General features: G+C 37.0%; 1 long non-coding RNA gene across 1 annotated transcript; it reads right to left on the bottom strand.

Annotated features, from left to right (window-relative positions):
• Positions 1-2,859: 2,859 nt before the first annotated feature.
• Positions 2,860-9,191, bottom strand: LOC146437380 (uncharacterized). Its single transcript, XR_014852330.1, has 3 exons — positions 9,137-9,191; positions 3,969-4,088; positions 2,860-2,915 (listed from the first exon to the last, which is right to left on the bottom strand). It is a non-coding gene; the product is annotated as an uncharacterized LOC146437380 (long non-coding RNA).
• Between the last annotated feature and the right edge of the window lie 12,830 nt (positions 9,192-22,021).

The raw sequence follows: 22,021 nt of genomic DNA on the forward strand, positions 1-22,021 counted from the left end.
ACTTTCTAATAAGATTAACATTTACAATTCTCCTCCAGACTTTCCTGAATGACAATGTGCAGCTGTGGTTCAAGATGTTTACAGAAATAAGCAGCATTTCCAGGGGTACTAATGTGTGGTAAAATTATTCACATAGGGAAAAGGATTAGATTTAAACATATACAGAAAGTTGTATCAATACCAAATTTCTAGTGAATTGTTTGCCCCTAGTGTAAAAATGAGTAGGACCTCATCTCGTGAGCATGTATTCACTTGCTTAAATTTGTTCCCTTGAGTCACTTTGTACTGGATTTGGATATGTTGCCTTAAACTGATCCAAACATCCTGGCTTTAAAAGGATAAAAACCGTATTGATCACTTACAGCATCAAGTGGAAAACAGCACTATGATGAGACTTTGGATACGAGAGTGACTTCATCACCAGAAGTTACTGTTTGAAAATTTTTTAAAATTTAAATTGGGATGAGTATGTTGACCTGTGTGATAGTGAGTAAAAGAACAAAAATGTTCAAGATATCTACACGTTCTTTGGAGCAAACTACATACAGCTTTATGACTCTGCTTTCAGCTTCCTAATTTCAACACCTGACATCTTTCAGCAATGCAAGTTCCTGTTCCAGAGACAAGGCACAGCTCTGTAGGACACCCAGCAATCTCCTTTAAAGTTAGCTTTATTCATAGGAAGTTTGGAATCTTACTCTCAGCAATAACTGTGCATTAATTAGTATCCTTACTGAGGAAATATGCTTCAACTCATGCAGTGAGAAACTTCTCTAAATTGAAAAGCACAGCATATTTGCAGATAGATTATAGATCTGAGAACGGTTTTTAAATTCCGAATTAACATGTTAAGGTTGCATGCAAAGTAATCCTTCAGATAACATCTAAAATTGCTGCATAACTAGCATATCAAAGCTAATGTGTTTCTTCATTACTGTATATCCCTTGTCATAAATTTCTGTGTATTAGGAATTCAATTCTGAAGAGAAAAATTGGTTTGCTTTAATTTGCACTTGTAAAAATATGCCTCTGTGTGTGTGTGTATGTATATATACACATATATATATATACATACAAAACCTATTTCCTGCATTGCCTCTTTGTTAATATCTGTGTTCATGCTTCTACATAAAGAGCAGTGCTATGAGTTGGGTCGCAAGGCTGATTAACCAGTGAAAACCAGCTAACTTTGCAAAACTGTACTCACAAATCTAGATTTGCAGGCTGAGTTGCTATGTTTCAGTTGATTGCAAGATGTCCTTATAAATATTTTTATAAAATTCTGACAGTATATCTCTTCTGGATAAAAATAGTTACCTGTGTTCTATAACTGATCCCTGAGGGTCAGCAGTAAGACAGAAAGTTAAAAAAAACATTATATGAGGGACTGAAAATGAAACTGGAATAATACTGGTTTTGGTGGGGAGACCCTGCTGGGAGGACTGCAGATTCCTGGAGCAGATTTTAAGGGCCTGCTTTAGCAAAACACTTGCAGTCAGTTCTGCTTCTGAGTGCTTGTGTCTCTCATATGCTGCAGTCTGAATTACATGATTGGGAACAAGCATCTGGGTGAAATCTGGTTATTCATCTACCCCAGGATTTCTGAACACAACATTTATTAAAAAAGGCAAAACAAAATATATAAATTAGGGCCTTGAGAGGCAGTGTAAATAGAGATACAAAGAGACTTTTGAACACACTCAAATTCCTGGCATGACTCTGATAAGAAGCAAGCCATTAGGGACCAGAATTGTAATTTAACGAGTTTTTGTAGCGTGGCCAAGGAAAATGCTGCATTAACTATCCTTACAGATTCTTCAACAAAGTCCACTTCAATGACTTAATGGTGTTCTAATACTTAAAAGTAAATAAATTAATGGATGGATTTTGCCTGTCTAGTACATATGGACACATGGCAACCATATAATGATAATATCTGGGGCTAAAGAGGAGAGATTTTAATTAAAAGTTCTTGGTATGTATTGACCAGACTGAGCATTGGAAGAAGCACTGAGCCAGTAAATCAAGTCTCATATGAGAAACCAAATAAAGGAAGAATTACTTGTATTGTCAGGATACTTTTTCATCTGTAGAACAAATTTCATTAATTTCATTTATTTTATTTCCACATAAAATGTATATATTTATTTATATTTATTTTATATGTAAAAATATGTATATATTATGGGGGCACCTATGCCAGTGTAGCATTTCACCTAAAAATGTTTTGTTAATGTCATATGTCAAAGGTGCTGGCATACGATCAACATTTTTCATATCAAACTATCAAATGGATTGAATTCCTCTGCATGCACTTGGGAGTGTTTTAACCCACTGCTGACTCAAAATATTGCTGGACCTGGCCTACATATTTTTTTGAGCTTTTCTGTCTGCATCAGAACGTTATAAACAAGCTGCTCTTGTGGTGCCACACACCTGTGCCTAGAAACAGAGCATCATTTCAAAACCAAACTTGATCTGAAATGAAAATGTGAAATTTAATTAAGCCAGTAGTAAATGTAACTGACTTCCAAATATTTAATTAAAAAGATTAGAAGTTCATTACCAGACCACTGATAACTGAAAGTGAAAACACTGCCACCAGTTAGTCACACTGTCAGGAAAAATGCCTCTTCAAAGCAATGCTTTATGCACTGTTACGTTGCTGACAAGCACATTTTTATGAGCCTGATCATATTCACAAAAAAATGAACTGCTTTGCAGGTAAAATCTCTCTAGCTGCCACTGTATGTTCAATTGTTCAATAGTTTTCTTGTAGCTATAAGAACTAATTTCTTGAACAGCTCTGTAATTATTATGATACCTGACCTGGGAAGAATGATGAAAAATATTAACATCAGTTAGTAAACAGGAAGTGGTTTCACTTTAGGATCATATTCTTAGGTCCTGTGAAGCTAAGAAAGGAATAATTAATTCTTAGCATGGGGCTTCCTCAAGGGTTATCAATGTACCTCTTTATATATAATGATATCGTATCAAAATAATTATTTAAAGTAAATTTGTTTCACACCTTTTTTGGAAGCAGAAAAAAAGAAAAAAATATTAAGAGGACTATGATGCATTTTCTCCCAGACATCCACAGCACTGCAAACTTCGTAGGCAACATTACTCATAAAAACTCCTTTTTCCTGGTATAATTGTGCTGAATAACCCTTTTTAACCTGTGATCCTACAGTGATTGGTCTGACTGAATTTTACTGTAATTTCCTTTCTTTTTCTGAAATTTGTAATGTTGAGCTGTTCTCCTCACCAGCAAATTTTAATTCTAATCTAGAAAGGGAGGGGTTTTTTATTTCTATAGCACCAACTTCCTCTACACAGAGTTGTGGCTTTCTAGGAGCTAGAAATGACTTCATAAAATCTTGTTGTGTTTTCCTGACCCTTCTTCCAAAACCGAAACACTCAATCTCCTGCATAGTCTGACTTCAAAATTAACATTCTTAAACTAGAATTTCACAAGGGTCTGTAATACTAAGGGTGAGCTCAAATGAGAAAGGAACTAAATACTTTTTTTTTCCCCAGTGACAGAAGCAGAATAGGGTTTTTGTTTGTTTGTTCATTCTCATCACTGTTGCATAAATATAAATCCTGAGTCAAAAAGTTTCAAGGTTGTGTATTTGTGTGTGTGCTGGAAAAAGAGTTTCATAAACTTGTCTACAAAAATGTTCTAGGGTTCTGTTTGGGAGAAACAGGATGGGATGGCTGAGAAGTACATCTCAGTTGCATGCACAGGGATGAAACATTGACCACCAAAGCATAAAACCAAAACACCCAAACAGCTTTTATGATAATAGTAAATTTTCAATGAACTGCAAAACCTTTCATATTAACACATGGCATTATGCAAATCAGCTTCCTCTTCTTTGAGCAACTAATGCAGTCTGCTCTGCCGGGAAAGGCTGAAAAGACTCCCAAGGCAATGGTAAACATTACTGGAATCATATTACCAATGATCTAGGACTTAAAATCGTGTCTTCTGTGCTCCTGTGAAGTGTTATCTCTGGCTGTGCTTCCAGCCAGAGCTGCATTAAAGATGAAGCAGGGAGATGCAGCAGACTTCAATGGATCTGCAGGAAAGTGAATAGGGAACCGAGTTGTCACACGCACTAGTTTAATTGGTTGCCTCTAAAATGTTCAGACAGGAGATACTTCTTCATGTAACACTTAACTTTCATATGGAAAGCATTGCCATGGGAAGCTTTAGAAGCCAAAATTAGAATTTCAAAGCAAGAAATGAGACAGATGAATGGAGGCTAGATCACTCAGAAACTACAAACTGAGGTAGCCCAGGTACAACCTCCAGTTGCAGAGGTCCCTAAAATTTCAGTTTGTCAGCTGAGACATCCTCTGAAATTAAGGACCTCTTTACTCATGCATCTTTTTACTTTCCCTGAACTGACATTGCGTTAGACACAAAACTGAACTAAAATTTTCCTCTTATAGCACAGTTGTGCTCTCAAGTGTATATATTTCCATCTTGTTTTTATACTGTTCATAGACTCACAGACTTGAAAAGGTTTAGGTTGAAAAAGACCTTTGAGTTCATCCAGTCCAGCATGGAAGAACCAAGCAGCATTTTTGTAATGCTGAGAAAGCCAAATTATTGCAGTGCTGCAATAAAATGCATTCCAAAAAATGTAGTTAGTGTAAGGCAAATAATTGAACATTTCTGTTGGATATCAAAGTTGGATAATCACTGTAGAAGTTTAATTATGCCACAAATCAAAATACAAAACAATTTTTATTCTGGTACATAGAATTTTTTCCAAATATTGACATATGTGTTGAAGATGTGAGTTTGGAACTCTTGCATGACCTGTCATGTATGTTAGTGGTGTAATGCAGTTAATTTTACTGTGTTTCAGAGCAAACTAATTCTGTATTGGCTACAGTTGCTATTAGGCATGTAATCACCTTTTTCAGTTTTTGAATCAAACCCTCAGAGATGCAGGGGTTTCCTGTCTCCCTGGCTGTTTTGAAGATTGATTAGTGTTTGCACAGCTATTTAAAGACAAGAACTGCTGTTTCCATGGTAGTAAATATGGTCAGTTAATGTTTGTGTTGCATTTATTTTGTAATTTTGGAATTAGAGATAAGATATCAAGACATATCATTGGTCAGTAATCCCATAAGCTGTGGCTTTCAGTTTTGAGAATCTATCTTGACTTCTTGAATTTTACTATTTCAGGATAAAAGCTTTTTAATTTCTTAATTATTTTAATGTCTAATAGCTTTATATGAATTTTAATTTTGGCCAACAAGAAAATTGCAATTAGCTTGTAAAGTAAGTACTCAGTGAGTCAGAGCTGAAGACAGCCTTTTTCTTCAGGGCCACTAACCCTCTGCACCTTTGTCTTGTTATACAAGTCAGAACAATGACTGCAATCACACATTATAATCATCATGGGAGATACTAACAGATTCTGCCTTCTAATCTCAATGAAGATTGTGATTCTCAATTTCAAAGCACAAATCCAGAGTTTGAAACCATGGGGTGGAATGGTGCAGGAGGAGAAGGAGGAATAAGAAAAAGAAGACTTTTTCCTGATTTTACACATGTCCAAATAGTGAGGTCATGTCCTAGTTGCAATAAAAAGAAATAAGTACATTTTAATTTAAACACTTAGCTACAATGCTGCAGCTGCAATTGCACCACTAATATGAAAAGAGCATTAATTGGCATGCAGTTTTCCAAAATAATCTAAAGACTGTCTGTCACCTGCCAGTCCCAGTGTGAATCTAGTTTATAATGGCAGATCATATCCATCCCCACTCCCTATGTCATTTTTTTAATTGCTGTCTTTGTTCAGTCTCAGCATTTGGCTGTCACATCTCTAAGAAAAATGATCCAACTGTTTTGCCACTTGCTCTAAGAAATAAGTTACTCTCAGCATATGGAGGCTTTCACAAACAATATGGTTTCAGTCCTCTGTGCTTTGGATTTCTCCACAGAAAATTGGTAAAGCTAGTGTGAGATTAACTAAAAATGCTGCTGTCCATATCAGCAGAGCCTGCAAAAACTTCTGCTGCAGAGGAGCTTGCTGAGGAGATGGATTTAATGTGCATCCTGCTTCAACTGAACTTACTATAGCAAAGAAATAAGCAGGGTACTGAAAGGCAATGCTTGATAACGAAGAGATTCCACCTCCCAGACCTGTCCAGGTCCCTGTGGGTGGCATTTCCAGGGTGTGATGCACCACACAGCTTGGTGGTGTTGGCAGAGCTGCTGAGGGTGCCCAAGGTCCCATTAAACAGTGCCAGTCCCAATTTCATGGTCACTGCAGCCAAGGCTGTATCCAAAATATTTTGAAAGTTTCACAGTGTAAGAGTCTGTAAAGGAATGTCTTCCTGTTACTCAAAGCTGACTTCATCCAAGCACTTTAGTACTTGTGTTAGAAGTGCCAGTAAATTTTTTTATGTCTCTAAGTCTCCACTTGTACATTTTTAAAGGCTATTCCTCCTTAAATGAAAAAAGTATTTAAAAGTGGAACACAGGAACAGTCATTTTAAGATGTTAAAGGTCATTTTGCAATCTAATCACTCATCTATTTCCATCAAAGTAATTCAAAATATTTTTTAGTAGTAATTGCTTTGATTTTAACTTCTTCTGGTCTTTCTTGACATGTGAAATTCTTCAGTGTGATGTGCTTGAAAAACATCAGTAAAGTGTTGGTTCTCACTCTCCAAGCTGATAGATTTTCTTCATAAGTGTCAGCTCTGCTGTTTTCATGTTATGTAATTTATCAGCTTTTCATTTTCTTTCGTTTGGTAAAAATTTTTTTATAATATTTTGCTGTATGTTTCTGTCTATAATTTTATTTATGTTCCAATACTATTGTCTGGCAATAATGGTAATAGAACTAAAGTTTGTGTGAGCTTCACACAGTCCAATTTTTTGATAACTTAAATTTGCCATTTTACAATTCTAAGAAAACATTAATTTTTATATAGAAGGGTTTAGAAGCTTATTTTACATCCTCACGTTAAAATTTCATTTTCATTTCTTACAAGCCAGAAAAAGAATAGCCTGGAAAACAGATGTAGTTCTTAGAGCATTCCTCTTGGAAGAGTTTTATCTTAAGCAATAAGTCTGACATTTCAAGGCACAGTGTGACATTTTTCATGTAAGAATGGGAGTAAAGGGCCATGATTTGCTACCCTCCTGCTGCTTTTTCATTCAACCTTATTAATTTCAAAGGGGACATTTCTTGTCTATGTTTCAACCGAAATAATGGCTAATAAGGAAGGCTGAAAATGATGATAAAATGGAGATACAGGCAAATATGTTATTTTAAGAAGGTACGTTTCTTGTCAGCTCCATGTTCAGTGAATATCTTTGTGTTCTGCTAGAAATTCACAGATAGGAACTGAATCAGGGTGAAATTGGATCTCATCTGTGAGGAATTCATCAGTGTTTAAAGTAAATTAGGTAAAAATAATAACCACTAAAGCCACATGCTTCTGTGTTCAATCAGTCCATATGTGGAAGGGAACAACTTTCTGAGAATGGATGAGTTTCCAAAGTCTTTCTGTGCTGTAAGGATCTGGTACCTTTTTCTGACATATTTAGTTCCAAACCATATGAAAGAAAATATCTTACCAGAGATGTTATGTGAGGGTGAAAACATGAGAGTGTGCTTTGATTAAGGTGAGGAGGTAGATATTAAATTCATCAGCTGTGGAACCTAATTTAACAAGAATGGCTTGAGGAAAAACCATTGTGGCAGGAAGCTTAGTGGAAACCTGTTAGTGCAGAAGGGAAAGGAGTTTTTCTAATAGGGTGTGCCAGCATGAGTGACAGTGTTATGAAGTGCCTTGCAACCTTCAGGGGATCACTGGGTGGACAGGCTTTGGCACCAGCAGCTGTAAAGAACAAAATCAATCGGGAGGAAGGGAAGTATTTTTGTGCTGGAACTGAATCACTGTATAAAATGGCTGTAGGGAGCAAAAACTGTAATGATGTGTGTGTGTTGTAGAGGAGCATCTAGTAAAGGAAGAGTACAACAACCCTCACCCAAAGCTTTTAAAGCACAAAACCAATCACGTTAGAGGAATGTTTCAGCCTTAGTACCCTGGGCCTGCTCTCACTCTTGTTCCAGAAAAGATTTACAGCTGATTTCAGGCTCCTTGCTTAGTCATTCTCAGGAAATATATCGTAAGCCTCATCTCCCCCACTATAAGTCAGAAGAAACTCTTTTAGTCAGAAGGGCTTAGGCAAGAGAAAAGTTCACTATCACCAGGATTTTCTGACTGAAACTTGATGTTGCTCTTCTTCTTCCATCTTTGACTGAGCAATAGTACTTGCTCCCTGAAAAAGATTTAAAAGGAGGGCAGTGGTAACACTGGTCTTGCTTTAGCTTCAGATCTGTGAGAATTGAGAACTAAAGTGGGTAGACATGAGCCAAGTTTAGGGAGGAATAGCTCTGCAGTCACCTGTGATGGTAAGTGCAGGTCCTTAGCATTTGTCAGAAGAGGCAAAATCCACTTGGAGTGGAAGAAAAAAGATGAGTATAAAAAAAATCCAAACCTCTTAGGATCAATGTCTGTTTTAATAGGAAGTTTGAGAGTCAATTGTTATTTCAACAACCAGTTCAGAGGAATGAGCTCTCTCATAGCTCTGATCAAGGGCAGAGGAGGATTCCTACTGGGGTGTGTAAAACACACCTTTATTCTCTCAGATGGACTGCGCTCTTAATTTCTTTGACTTTCCTTGTAGAATTGCTCTCAGATGGGAAACAGGGTCAATACTTGTGCTCTTTGCATTGCATTTCTTCAGCTCATAGCCTGAGTTTTTCAAGCATAGGGGATGAATGGGGAGGATGTGTGGGGTGGTTTTGGGGGGTTAATTATGGAAGAAACTCTCAGCAGCCAGAGAAGAACCATAAAATGAAGAATAATTCTTCAGTGCTAAGTTCTATTTTGGCCACGCCTGCTCCAAAATACTCATCATTTGAGTTTGTAAAGCCATGTAGATACTTTTACATAGTAAAAGGCCAGCTTTGAAGACCTATTTCAGCTCTTATCATGAACTCAAGATGGTCTGAATTTAACCTCACAGATATTTTGATCTAAATTTGTCTGAATTCAAGCTTTATCACATGTTCCATTTCTTTACCTTTGCTGATCAAAGCAGGACATTTGATCTGTGAGTTTAATGTTGCTGATGGCTGTGTTGTAAAGTGGTTTCATGTTCCTATGTTTTAGGGAGAATGACTTTATTAGAGAGGTTGTTGGAAAAGCTACAGGAAAACAAGAAGGCATTTTAATAAAAATAGGCAGAATTATATATATTTCCTTTTGAAACAGAACTCTCAAAGAAGTCACTGAGATCATTTTACTTACCAATGTATTGACAGTTAAATGTAAAACATTTATAAATTTAAATCTGGAGACTTAAATGATAGTGAAATAAAGCCATAATAAAGTGACCAGAGCTGCTCAGTGTTTCTGTGGTAGGATTTCAAAGTTCCACATCATCTATCAATCTGCCAGCATTAATAGAGATGTGTGGTTTTTTTCCAAATATGTGTGTATATATTATAACCCACAAAACTGCATAACAAAACCAGATAATTTTATACTCTGATCTGGTTTTAGAAATCTGAGTAGCTCACTGCAGGGATCTGGTGCTTCATATAGTTCCAAAGTATCTTTTAAGTGGGAAAAGTTTTATGGAGCATTGACAAATGCCTTAGTTCAGACATTGTACTTTGGTATCTCTTAAAATATAATGTTATTACAGACCATTTATATGTTTTGTGACACGTATTACTAGTGTTCCTCCTGGACACACAAAATTATCTCTACCTTCTAAATCTGTCAATAACAGACCTGTAAATGGTAAATCATATTTGGTAATGTAATTAGTAAGTTTTTAAGGGTTTGACATTTTCCATCTTCTGCTATTTAAATTGATTTTTATATAAAGCAATTAAGGACATCCTTTTTCCATTAAGGAAATTATATTTAACTTCTGTTGTGATAATGTATGTTATATATAGAGGAGAGAAGGTACTTGGGTTTCACTTTTTTCCCCACAAGGTCATTTTCGTTGCTGGTGGTGATGGTGGTGTAATTTTTCAGAATAAATGTATTAATAGGTGGTGCTCTCAGCAGAAAAATCAATCAAGACTTCAAATATAAATATTTCTTTTGACATAATTACTGTCAGGAATGAGAAATTATTTTAATTCACTAAACAACTTTAGGCTTTTGACAGATTAATAAGCAGTATGGAAAGTGTCACCTGAAAGCTATAACATGAGCACTTTACTTTCTTGCCTGAGATTATTGCTTATTGCTGGAGTTTTCCATGACACTTCATTAGGATGGTGGCAGACAAATAAATATGCACAGATATGATGAAGAGCTTTTGAAAGTATGTGCATTAGTCCTTTCATCAGACACTGAGCTGTTTGGAACAGAGCAGTGTGAGAGCAGCAAAGAGCTACTCTGGGCAGAGAGAAGATGAAAATAGCTTGAGATAGTTTGGTTTCCTGCAAAAGTGCTTGAGGAACAAACATTTCTTACTTCCTCATTGTTGATCTCAGTATTTCTTTTTACAAACCAGTCTTTAGTTTGTTTATCTGTGCACATCACTCAAGGCAAAGCACTGACATTGATTCCATAAGGATTGCAATTAATTGCATAAGTTACTGGCAGTGTAACCTCCAACTGAGTTTTGTACAAAAGTCCAAGAGAGATATTTTTGTCCTTCAGCTTAGTCATAAATGTGAGAACCTCATTTCTTAAGGTTTCTGCTCTGAGATTTGCTTCAGGAGAACAATGGTGAGGAACAGATTAAAATTATACTTTTATGAGTTTGCTAAATTTTAGATAACTCCATAGGCTCTAACAGTGTCCGTAGCTGACTCTGTCTGACACATACACAGAAATGTTTTTCCCTGTCTCATTCAGGATTAAAATATTGCAGAGTATTCCTTAACCCACATGGAAGAAAGTCCTAAACTATATCATCTGAATTTGGCATAAAGCAGGAGGGGTTGGCTGGGTGATCTCCAGAGATACATCTCAGCTTGAATTATTCTAGAATTCTGTGATACATGATTAGTTCTATAAGAAAAATATCTATATTTCTAACAGACATAGCCCAATTCTTTCTCAACAAAATCTTACAAAGTAGAAAGTAAAGGTATATACACATTTCATTAGCTTCAAACACAGTTACTGTGATATTTTGTCTTGCCTGGAAAGTTTGGCTGAGCAGCAGTGAACATAACTGTTGAAGGGCTGAGATCAACAAGAACAACTTGACCTGCAGGAGCATTCTGTGTCCTGCACTAGTGAGCACCCAAGGGTGTTAGAAACTGTGATACAGGGCTGGGGGCCTGGGGAGTAGGAGTTTGCTTTTTTCCTATCTGATTGTTTTTTTACAGTTTCCACCATGCTGAGGTACCTTTGGAGACTTGCTCTCAGTGACATTGTGTCTTTTTTTACTGTGAAAATACTTGGCAAGGGATCTCATCAGAGTTGCTTCTTGATGTTAATACTTCAATACATTCTGATACAGGGGGAAGTTTCATATCCTTGGAAGTAGCTTACAAAACTTGTGACATGTCACATCCTGTGTCACCAATTGTTATGATGCACATTTAATAAGAATTTCCTTAGGAACACATGTTCATCAGTAGATGAAGCTGCATGCAGAGGTGTAGCTCTTTTTAAGGACGAGGTTATGCTGGTAGTATGTAAAACAATGTTTTAGTGGCATTGATCAGACTTTACTAGGTATACAAATGTTCACTCTATTAAGGTACATTGCATAACTTTCCTGAGGAAAAATGTTATGACCGTAATTTAAAATGTTCTGAGACTGCCATAGAATCCCAAGTGGCTTATTCAGCATTCTTCTTTAAATGGTTTTGTGGTTTGATAGTGCACTTAGTTATTTTAAAATATCTGTGGACAAGAGCATCCTCTTTGCAGACAGTCAGAAGGTAATATTGAATTATCATCTTGATAGCAGTGCCAGTGCCTCAATAATGCTGGTAGATGTTTTTCTTTATTCCTCTTCATTGATCCACTTTTTTTCATCTGTCTACTCAACCACAGAGAAAGATGGAAAGTTGTTTTCTTTTTATGTGATTATTCCACACTTGAGTCTCAATTTTTTGAAGAGGGCTGGAATACCATTAATAATCTTTAGGTTTAGCAATGTTAGGAAGAGTGTGTCTACATCTGTGCTTCTTGTATTTTTTTTAAGTGAAAAGAATATTTTGGTCCCAGACCTCATCTCTTCTGATAATAGCATAGTGGCCTCAGCTAGAAGGTAGGCATTGATTTGTTTTCATTGTGTGTTTTTTAGTAACAGGAATCAGTTTCATATATATGGAATTCTTTCTTTCCTTTAAAGAAAAAAGGTCTAGATGTTGCTGATTTATAGTTCCATGTTAGACTTTAAACTTCAAAGTGTTTCAAAGAAACACACATTTCAGTTTGATGGTTTCAGTGAAGTGAAACTGAGCTTTTCACAATATCACGTCTGTGAATACCTATATGGATAATTAATTTTTAAAGTATCTTTGTGAACTAGATGAGTCATTCTGATTAAGTATCATAAATGTTTATTAGAGGCCTGTGCCTCTGCTTTCAAACTTGTTTGCCTTGGATGGTCAAAAGGACAAGAAACAGTGAAAATTCATATTGGGGAAGAAAGGAGATAAGCTTAAAACTGGAAAAGGAAAACACATTTCTCTTTAACCACACAGTGTGCAATTAGTGTTGAATGCTGGAATTTGACACTGTGAGGGAAAAAAAATAGAGGCAAAAATGTAATGAGAAATAGGAGTACTCAGACTAAACCTAGCACTAAAAAATACATAGAAATATTGTTAAATGTAGAGCCTTCAATCTTTACAGACTTTTGGAAAGGATAAATGGAGGATGATGATCATTCCAGGTCTGGTTGCTTCCTTTATTTCTCTCGTGTTGGTGCTGATGGAGGTGATGAAGCAGGCAAGCCTTGCCTCAGTCTAGTGGGACAATATTTCTGTTCCTAGCCAAAATCTTAGGCAAATAAATAGGTGGCCTAGTTTCAGAGGAATGAAATAACTCCAGTAAAGGTTGAGGATAAGCACAGACAAGGATGTAATGTTCTTACTCAGGACAGGACCTAAGCTTGTGTCTGCCCTGAAACACCGAAATAGGACTTGTTGGCTCTTTATGTCCTTCCAGGCTGGCAAACCACCAAGTGCTTTGCAGAACTGGGCTGAAAATACCTCAGCAGAATTGTTGTTGGACATGTAAAATGAGGTGGATAATTTAGTCAGGTAGGTTTGTTTATTGTTTTACTGTTGCAGTTATATCAGAGTTCAAACCTTTCTTCCTTCTGTTTTCCATATCAAATCACTGGATCACATCCTTGCTTTGTGCATTTCCTGCACAATTTTTGAAAACTGCATTAATGAACAAACATAATGTAGGAGCAAAACATATTGGTAAGAAGTAAAAACAAGAGCTTGCATCTTGGAAAATGCAAAATATTTCAACTTAATGTCTCGTTGTTCTCCATGAAGTTTATTCTCTATTTTGAATTAACAGAGCTCCTATTCTGACTCTACAGATGAAGAATGATAGTTATAGATGGCTTTAATTTCATTGAGAGAGAAAGAGGTTCCTGCATTTTATTAGCATGTGGAACACTAGGGAAAACATGTTTGTTAATTCACTTCAGCAGGGGAAACTTGAAAAATGTCATATACTTTGGGCTTTCTCCTCCCCTATTTGTCACTTTTCTCAAGAAGCTACTACAGGTTTTTCCAGACCTGTCTGTAAAAAATAATGAAAAGCAGAATTTAACTTCAATCCAATGGAATTTCAAAATATGTGATGCAAACACCTTTGCAGTTGTGTTGTTTGGCTTTAATATTTTCAGTTCTCCAGAAAATTGTCCCTATTTTTCCCCTATTCTTGAAAAAGAAAGGCTGCTGTTAATTAAAATTAGTTTCATTATTAGTTTTTGTCTCCAAAATAACTAGATGAAATCTCATTTACTTGTATCATTTTGTAGATGAAGATGAATGGCATTGTTTTTCCATTTCATCTCTCTTTAAAAGTTTAGTAATTCATTGATCTTTTAGATAAGTTTGGTTTAATGCCATAAGCTTCCAATAGAATAAGGTAAAATAAACAGTTTGTGATTATTGGACTATCCAAACAAACAATTTAAAAGTCTGTGCAAGATAGAGAATAAAGATTTTCACCCTACTGCAAAATCAAAGTACAAATTACAACCTCCTAACTGGAAGAAGGGGTTTTTAGCTGTGTAAAGTTGCAGAGTCTTTAATTAATCTGAGTTCAGTGACAGGAAAATATGAAAACAATTAACTTAACATTCTGTTTATTGAGCAAAGCAAGTGAAGGAATGTGTCCACTACCTGGAAATCAGCTGATATACTTCCCTTTCAATAGGAAAGAGAGTGAAACAGGAAGTTTAGTAAAGGAGTAAATGCTCTTCCATTTTCCTTGCTGTTTAGTTTACAAGATTACTCTTTTCACTTCTCCATGGGATTCTCAATGACCATGAAGAGCCTCGAGTACTTTATTTAAAGACCAAAACACAACTAAAAAAGTCCCCACATCCCAAGGTCAGACCCAACTTCTGGTCCTGAAGACTAGCAGCAAGTGTAAGCCCTTTGTTTTCTGAGCTCTCGTTCTAAATATGATATAAATCAACCTTTTAGTGACCCAGATGGCCTGCAACTAATCACCATTTTCATTTGTGCATACTAGAAAATTAACAGGATCATTAGGCCCTGCTGGCATCAGCTGCTATAAGGACAGAAAGGGTTTTTGTTGTTTTTTTTGTTTTGTTTTTGTTTAGCAGGATGAAATTAACTTTTCAGTAGCCCATGCAGTTGTCCTATAACATTTATAAAAATGTCATACCTGACTAAATGAGCTCCAGTTCTAAATGCTGTTGGGAAATGCACAGCCTGCAGTGTCAGTGGGGATGGGAAATCACTGGCTGCAATTGAACTCTGCATAGATGTCACTGCTGGTTGTAAATTCCTCTGTTGGGCACATTGCTGAGAATCATAGGGGTTTTTTTCTTAGTTTTTAACAGTTTTGAGCTAATTAAACCAACATTTTTTCCTTCATTTCTCTTTCTGACAAACATGTAGAAATAATCCCAGTTAAGACACGGGAATCCTACTTTTGACAAGAACTGAGCTAAAGCACTACACCAGAAAAACACTTCATCAATTTTTGACATTTTCTTCCTTTGCTTCCCTCTCACAGCTTCTAAAGAAATTATTTAGTGGACACTGATAAGGTATCCTAGTATGTCACTGATAAGAGAGGAAAGAAGATAAGAGTTTCCAAGATGTATTATCAGAAATTCAGGAAGCTATTAACATATTGAGCAAAGATAAGCAGATAAATAACTTGTGGCAACCTCACAGACTGCTGGAATGATCCTCAAGTATTGATTTGGATGAGAGAGTCATTAATCCCTGCAAAATGCATCTTAAATTCTCATCCTATTAGGAAGTAAAATCCTGGCCTTGTGATCAATACCGTTCCTCCTGTTGACTTCTCTGCACCAGAAGGTCATAACAAATTTTCATAACGTGTAGAGCCTGAGAAGTCAAAAATCCAGGCTTGCAGAGAGGCTGCTGGCAAATAAGGACTTTGCAAGTGACACCCAGGCTGGTAGCACCTGGTGGAGGTGTTGGTGATGAGAAGCTCCTCTTGACCTGGCCAGGAGCACTTGCAGCCCAGAAAGCTAAATGTGCCTTTATGTCATCTTTGAAAAGTCAGGTTTTACACAACTTTTAAGGCATAATTTTTAAATAAGAGCATTAATTCTGTTTCTTGTTTAAAATGTATAATTAATACAATCATAAGGAAATGAATCTTTAAATTCCATCCCTAATTACATTAAAGTATTCCCAGTTGTTTTCTGTGTGTAGAAGCAGCAGTTATCTAGCAACAGAAGGCCTCAAATTAATTTAGGAATTTATTTATACATATGCTTGTGTATACACATACCTATGTGAAAATTTCACTGTTTTTCTTAGCCAGGGCAACCTGATTTTAGTTCATTCTGCTTTGTGTTTTTTGTTTCATTTTTCTGAACTGTTAGATCCAATTTCAGATTTTATCAAAATCTGTTATCGGAATTTTCCCTAATGTCTATTTTCTTCCTCCCTTACTGGAAGAACAATGACAGGCAGTGGTGGTTTAGGTTATTCACGGCTGTCTTTTTTGCTCATGGGTTATTAATTTGCCTCACATCAGAATATAGAAAAATGTAACTGTCAGTGAGCAGTAACAGGGAAAGGGTAGTCAATTAAATCTTTGGAAAGCTTCCTAGTCCCGTACTCCAGCTAACACTTCAGGTTAAGATGAAAGGCTGGGGCTAAAATCTTCATTTCTTTAAACATTCTTTACAGATAGTGGTATTCAAGGTAGACATATATGTGTTAGAAAAATCAAAGCTTTCCATAATGAAGTTTTAACTTTTTGACAGCTTTTTTGTGAAATCAATGTATTCACAAGAATTCACCATCTTCAATTTGCACATTAAAAAACTAATATGACTTAGATTTGATTTTTTAAATGATCAAGTATTCTGTTTAAGACAGTTACCTCTTTCCCAAAGAGATTTGTTTGTTCAATATGTGAGTTCTCCATTCTTTGCTAGATGGCTAATCACCTTTATCACATACTGGTTTGGACTAAAAAGTATGAAAAGCATTTTATAGGAACAAGTTAACCCTTATTTTCTAAGCAGTTACTCACCATATTAGTCCAAGGAATTCAGATGTGATCACTTTTGCAAGACTGGAGCCACAGGCAGGGAGAGTAGACCTTGTATCAAACCTTTAAGTCACCTTTTTGTCTGAAGGCAGTAAATTTCCAGAATCTTTTACAAAAATGATTTGTTTGGTGGGGCAGACAGTGCATTATATATTTCCAATTTATTAAAGACACAAATTCACAAATCTGGTGACTCAGTACAGTTCAAATTATAGTGAGTGCATGTGATACCCACATCCTTGGCTGTCATGCAAAGAACTGAAACGTGCTGAGACTTTTTACTGCCAAATTTCTCAGAGTTGCCTGCTGGGGTTTCACCAGTCAAGAGCAGTTGCCAACCTTAAGATTTCTTTGAGTGAATTTCTGGCTGATTTATGCTCTGATTCACAGGGTGGCAGCTCACTCCTTGATTTGATCTCATGCAAAAGAGTTTGTGTATTTTGATTATAACAGAGCAACAGCTTCAGTGGCTGGTGACTGCAAGGGGAAATGGGGACATGGGTCATGCCATGCTCACAGAAAGAAGCTGTTGTGCTCCAGTGTGAGACTCAGTCTCGGCAATTTATAATTCCCCACCAAGAGCATCCCAGACCAAGCAAGGCAACTCCCTCAAGAGACCATTCCCAGGAAGGTGAACTCCCCAGATCACCTCTGCTGAGCCCCAGTTTGCCAAGCTGTGTGTTTCTCTCCCCTCTTCTGGCTCGGTGTGTGCACACCCACCCCTTTGGAGAAAGGCTTGGGGTGAGAGCCAGGGCTATCATTACCATTCTGTTCAGTGCTTTGCTGCTTGTTTTCCCGATGCACAGCAGTGGATGTGGGCCTGGTGATGTAATAAATGGGTACAAAAGGTTAAATCTTGTTCAGCATATGGGGAGAAATTGCAGATAAAAGGAGAGTGCTGCCCATTTGCCAAAAATCTGATTCATGCAAGAAAATCAGGGAGGAGGGATAGAGCAGAGAAAGGCTGCTGTTATTTTTTAACAAAAGACACTAGAAGCACAATCAGTAGATTCTGTCTTGACTGAAATTACATCGTTTTGAGCATATAATTGTTGGGAAAAAATTGTCTGGGAGCAGCTAAAGCTTGCTTTTGCTTTCCCAGAGCATCTGTAGCTAGTTGTATTTCATGCTAGCAATCTTAGCCATTTAAAAATCAGATAAATTCACCCTAGGATTATAAAATTGAACAATTAGAAAAGGAGTCGGAATACATGAGAAGTTGCCTTTTCACCAATTAACTTTGGGTGTAATTTTTTTTTCATCAGACTGAGGTTTTGACAGCTTGTATTATGTGGCTTCCCCTGGGGTTTTAGCAAGTTCGGTGATATTTGAGTTTAGCTCATAATTAAACCCCTGAACTTTTTATAGTCTTTACTGACTGATTTAGCTCTGTGCCAGGGATGGAAAGGCACGAGATCCCTGACACACATCATCTGAGGCATAGTGCTTAAATTGACAGATGGAAAGACAGAGGGTAAGACAAATTTCAGGAAAATTTCCATTAAGGTTCAGAAATGGGTCTTTGGAAATGGTTCTTTGTCTTACTGGATTCCTCTTTTCACATGAAAATACAGTATGGTAAGCAGAAAATCAATATATTTACCGTGATTACGGTACAAATTTGGATATTAAACCAGAAAGGAGAGTGAGGCTGCCCTCCCAGTAAAGAAGCAAGAGCAGAACTGCACTGAGAGGCAGAAAGGAAAGCTGCAGCTCCACAGCATTGCTCCATCAGGCACCATCTTACAAAAAAAGAAACTGAGGAGTAAAATTCAACAATAAAAAGTAAATCTAGCAAATAGCGTGAAGGTCAGAGATAAATACAACCATCAGGGAAAGGAGAAGGAAAGTGGGGAAGAAACAAGAGAGAACCTCAGCAGAAGTGCAGCTGCAAATTGGAGTGACTAAGGAACATGAAAGAGGAGGTGGAGTAATTGGATGTCTCAGTGGTAGGTGACTTAGCAATTGCATGAGTGGATACAGCAGCTCTATAGGACACAGCATTTGCTTGTCATTCAGGGGGAACTGCTGTTAAATTCAAAGTGGGAAGAACAACAGAAAGAGACAGTTCAGGAGCGTTACTCTGGGAAGATTAAAACAGGAATTTCAGTCCAAGTCACTGTGTTAGCTCCCTAACAGGGCTCCTTCCGTTTTCATCTGGATTTTAGGTTTGACAGGAAAAGAATTATTTTCACTAAAGATATAAAGGGCAGCATTTTCAAAAGTTCCTGTATGCTTTTTCAGAAGTTGCTTAAACTTAATTTCATAGAATCACAGAATGGCTTGGGTTGGGAAGGACCTTTGGGATCATCAAGATCCACTCCCCTGCTGTGAGCAGGGACACCTTCCTCTATCCCAGGTTGCTCCAAGCCTTGTACAACCTCCCTTTGAACACTCCCAGGGATGGAACAGCCACAGCTTCTCTGGGTAACCTCTGCCAGTGCCTCCCCAACCTCACAGGAAAGAATTTCTTCTATATCTCTCATCTAAGCCTCCCTCCTTTCAGTTTAAAGCCATTTCCCCTTGTCCTATCACCCTGTGCCTATGTAAAATGTCCCTCACCAGCTCTCTTTTAGCCCCTTGAGGTACTAGTAGCTGCTCTAAGGGATGAGGAATGACTGTACATATCTAGAGAGCTAACATATCAGAGTGCCTTTGATACTTGTTTAATCTGAATAAAGTGAGGTACTTTGAGGCAGTAATGTCATCAAAACACCCTAGTCAAGTAGATTCCCAGTAAAATACTACAATTTTATTAATTTCTAGGGGACACAGCATCTTCTCAGAGAATCCTTTTCCTTCAGAAATGGAATTTTGTGTGAGGAAACCATTATGATTTTCTCCCAACTCATGGTACTTAGATGCTGGTACTGATCTGCCAACTGTTTCTAAGAACTGCTCCTACCTCTCTTAAAATTCATGGCCTCCATTCTTCCTTTGGAAATAGAATATATCGAATGCCTCTCCTATTCTGGTAAGAACAGCATGGCCAAAAGAAAAGTATATTATCTATCCTGTTACCAGTAAAAGATTTAATTAACCTCGTGCTTATTTTCACCTTTTAGTCATCTGTCAGTTGTTCTGTGATAATAATTCATTTTTGTTGGCTTAACACAAGTTAAATTTGCACAAAGTGAATTTGGCTGAACCTCAGCTGTATATGCCAGATGACAGGTAAATGTATTTGTCTTTATTGTGGTGTGAATTCCATGGAATCTCTTTGCTGTACATTCAGGCATCCTTCATACTGAACAAGAGGGTGTTGACTGAACTGCTGGGCATTACAGAAAGAGATATTCAGAAAATGTATAAATCAGAAGCTGGAAGTAGATATGGTGATTGCCTCAGAATCATGATAGATGAATTGTTTCAGAAGAGGATAAAACCCAAACCAACATTTTTAAGGAAGCTGTTAAGTGTTATCATAATTTTGGGCACTAATTTCTGTCCAAATATCTAATCTTTTGGACAGGCAGTTGTCATGAAGTGTACCTATTACATTCCTAGACAAACCAGGGAGTGATAAAAAGGAAAAGCCATGCAAAGCTGTGAACCCCAAAGCTCTTGCTGTATGGAGTGTGACAATTTATTTTTCTTGCCATTGCTTATTTTGATTTGTATGGAGTGTGAGTCTAGGACAAGAGAGGAGGGTTGAAAATTTCATGTGGTTTACATATGATGCGATAATTTGAGGGATTAAAACTTGGGAACTTGTTAGAAAATATCTGTTATTTTTTTCTGTGGTCTCTCATCCTCTGTGTTGGTGCCTTTGGAAGCAGTCAGAATTGTGGTGCATTCTGGAGGAATTGTTCTGCTGAAGTTCCTCACTCACAAGGAGAATAGGATGTAAAAAAGCAAACTATAGCTTTTGTGAGGAACTTAAAATCCTTTTTACTTTTCCCACTTCTGGTAAATGCTCATATTTTCAGTCTATCATTTTCTCAAAGCAATATATTGGGTTTTATTTTTTTCAGAAACATGTTTTTTTTCAAAAGCCTCTAGATAAACTGCCTTTTTTCTAAATTACAGCAATATATGTGTTTCTTCAAACATGCTGTGCTTCATGTACACTTAGTCTTCTCTGCTTTTTACAACTGAAGATCACACGTGAAAGAACTTTTCTTATCTGTGCAACGAAAGCCAAGATATTATATCACATATTAATGAGGTTATAGAGAGGCATTTAATTCTTATTTATATGTCTCATTAAATACCATAAAAAATCCACTCAAAGTTGCTCAAGAATTTAGAAATAATTTCCAGTGCTTCTTGGTCCACTGAAGTGCCACCTGGACTTTCAAGTGAAAGGGAATAAACCTAGAAATAATTTTTTCACAACAGACCTTTTTGGTGTCCAGTAACTCTATCTTCCCTTCCTTTCTCCTTGCTCGCCCAGCCAATATTCACATTAGCTGAGATATATTTGCTTTGTAATTGAATTTCAGTTTAATGTATTACTGGAAATTACTTTTGAAAAAAAATCGTAAGGGGAGAGGCTTCAGTACCACTTTCCCAAACTGAAAAATAACTTCCCCCGCATATCCAGAATCCAGATTTATTAGATCTGTCTTCCTAACACAGAACACAGGCTGCTGGCTAAAAAAGAATAACTAATAGTTAACCTCTTGGGCTAGAGGAAAGATTCAGCTTTCAACTGTCCTTTGAGTTTGTTTTCTTTTCTCCTTGTGGCAAAACAGCTGAAAATGAGAAAATGTAAGGGATGTGCTTTCTTCACCTGTAGGTGCACAACAGCTGGTGCTAGCAGGGCATGGGGCAGTAATGAATGGTGTCTGGGCCATAACTGTGGTCAGAAATCCCCATTCCCTCTGCTCTGGGGACAGCTGCATGCATCCTGTTGCTCCCAAATGCCATCACCTTCTAGCTGGCTCTCAAACACTGGTTTTCATCCTGGAGGCATTGCATTTTCCTTTGTGAAAGAGGGTTTCAAATCTGCAGGCTCAGGATTGATAGCAATGCCAATTAAGCACTGCTTCTCGTTTAATAGTACATCTATGTATTTAATATTTATATGTTGGTCTAAAATGCATGTTCTACACAGGCAATTTTGCCTTTTTTCTTTTCTTTTTAATTGAAGCAAATCATATTCCTCTGATATCTGTTTCCTTGCCAAGTTTTCTCCAATTAGGAAAAAGAAAAGAACAATCATCCCCAGGCAACCCTGCTACTCTTACTTGTAATTAAACCATCACACCTG

The sequence above is a fragment of the Lichenostomus cassidix genome, chromosome 4A (genome assembly GCF_008360975.1).
Source record: "Lichenostomus cassidix isolate B80296 chromosome 4A, HeHo_3.0, whole genome shotgun sequence".
Classification (NCBI taxonomy): Eukaryota; Metazoa; Chordata; class Aves; order Passeriformes; family Meliphagidae; genus Lichenostomus; species Lichenostomus cassidix.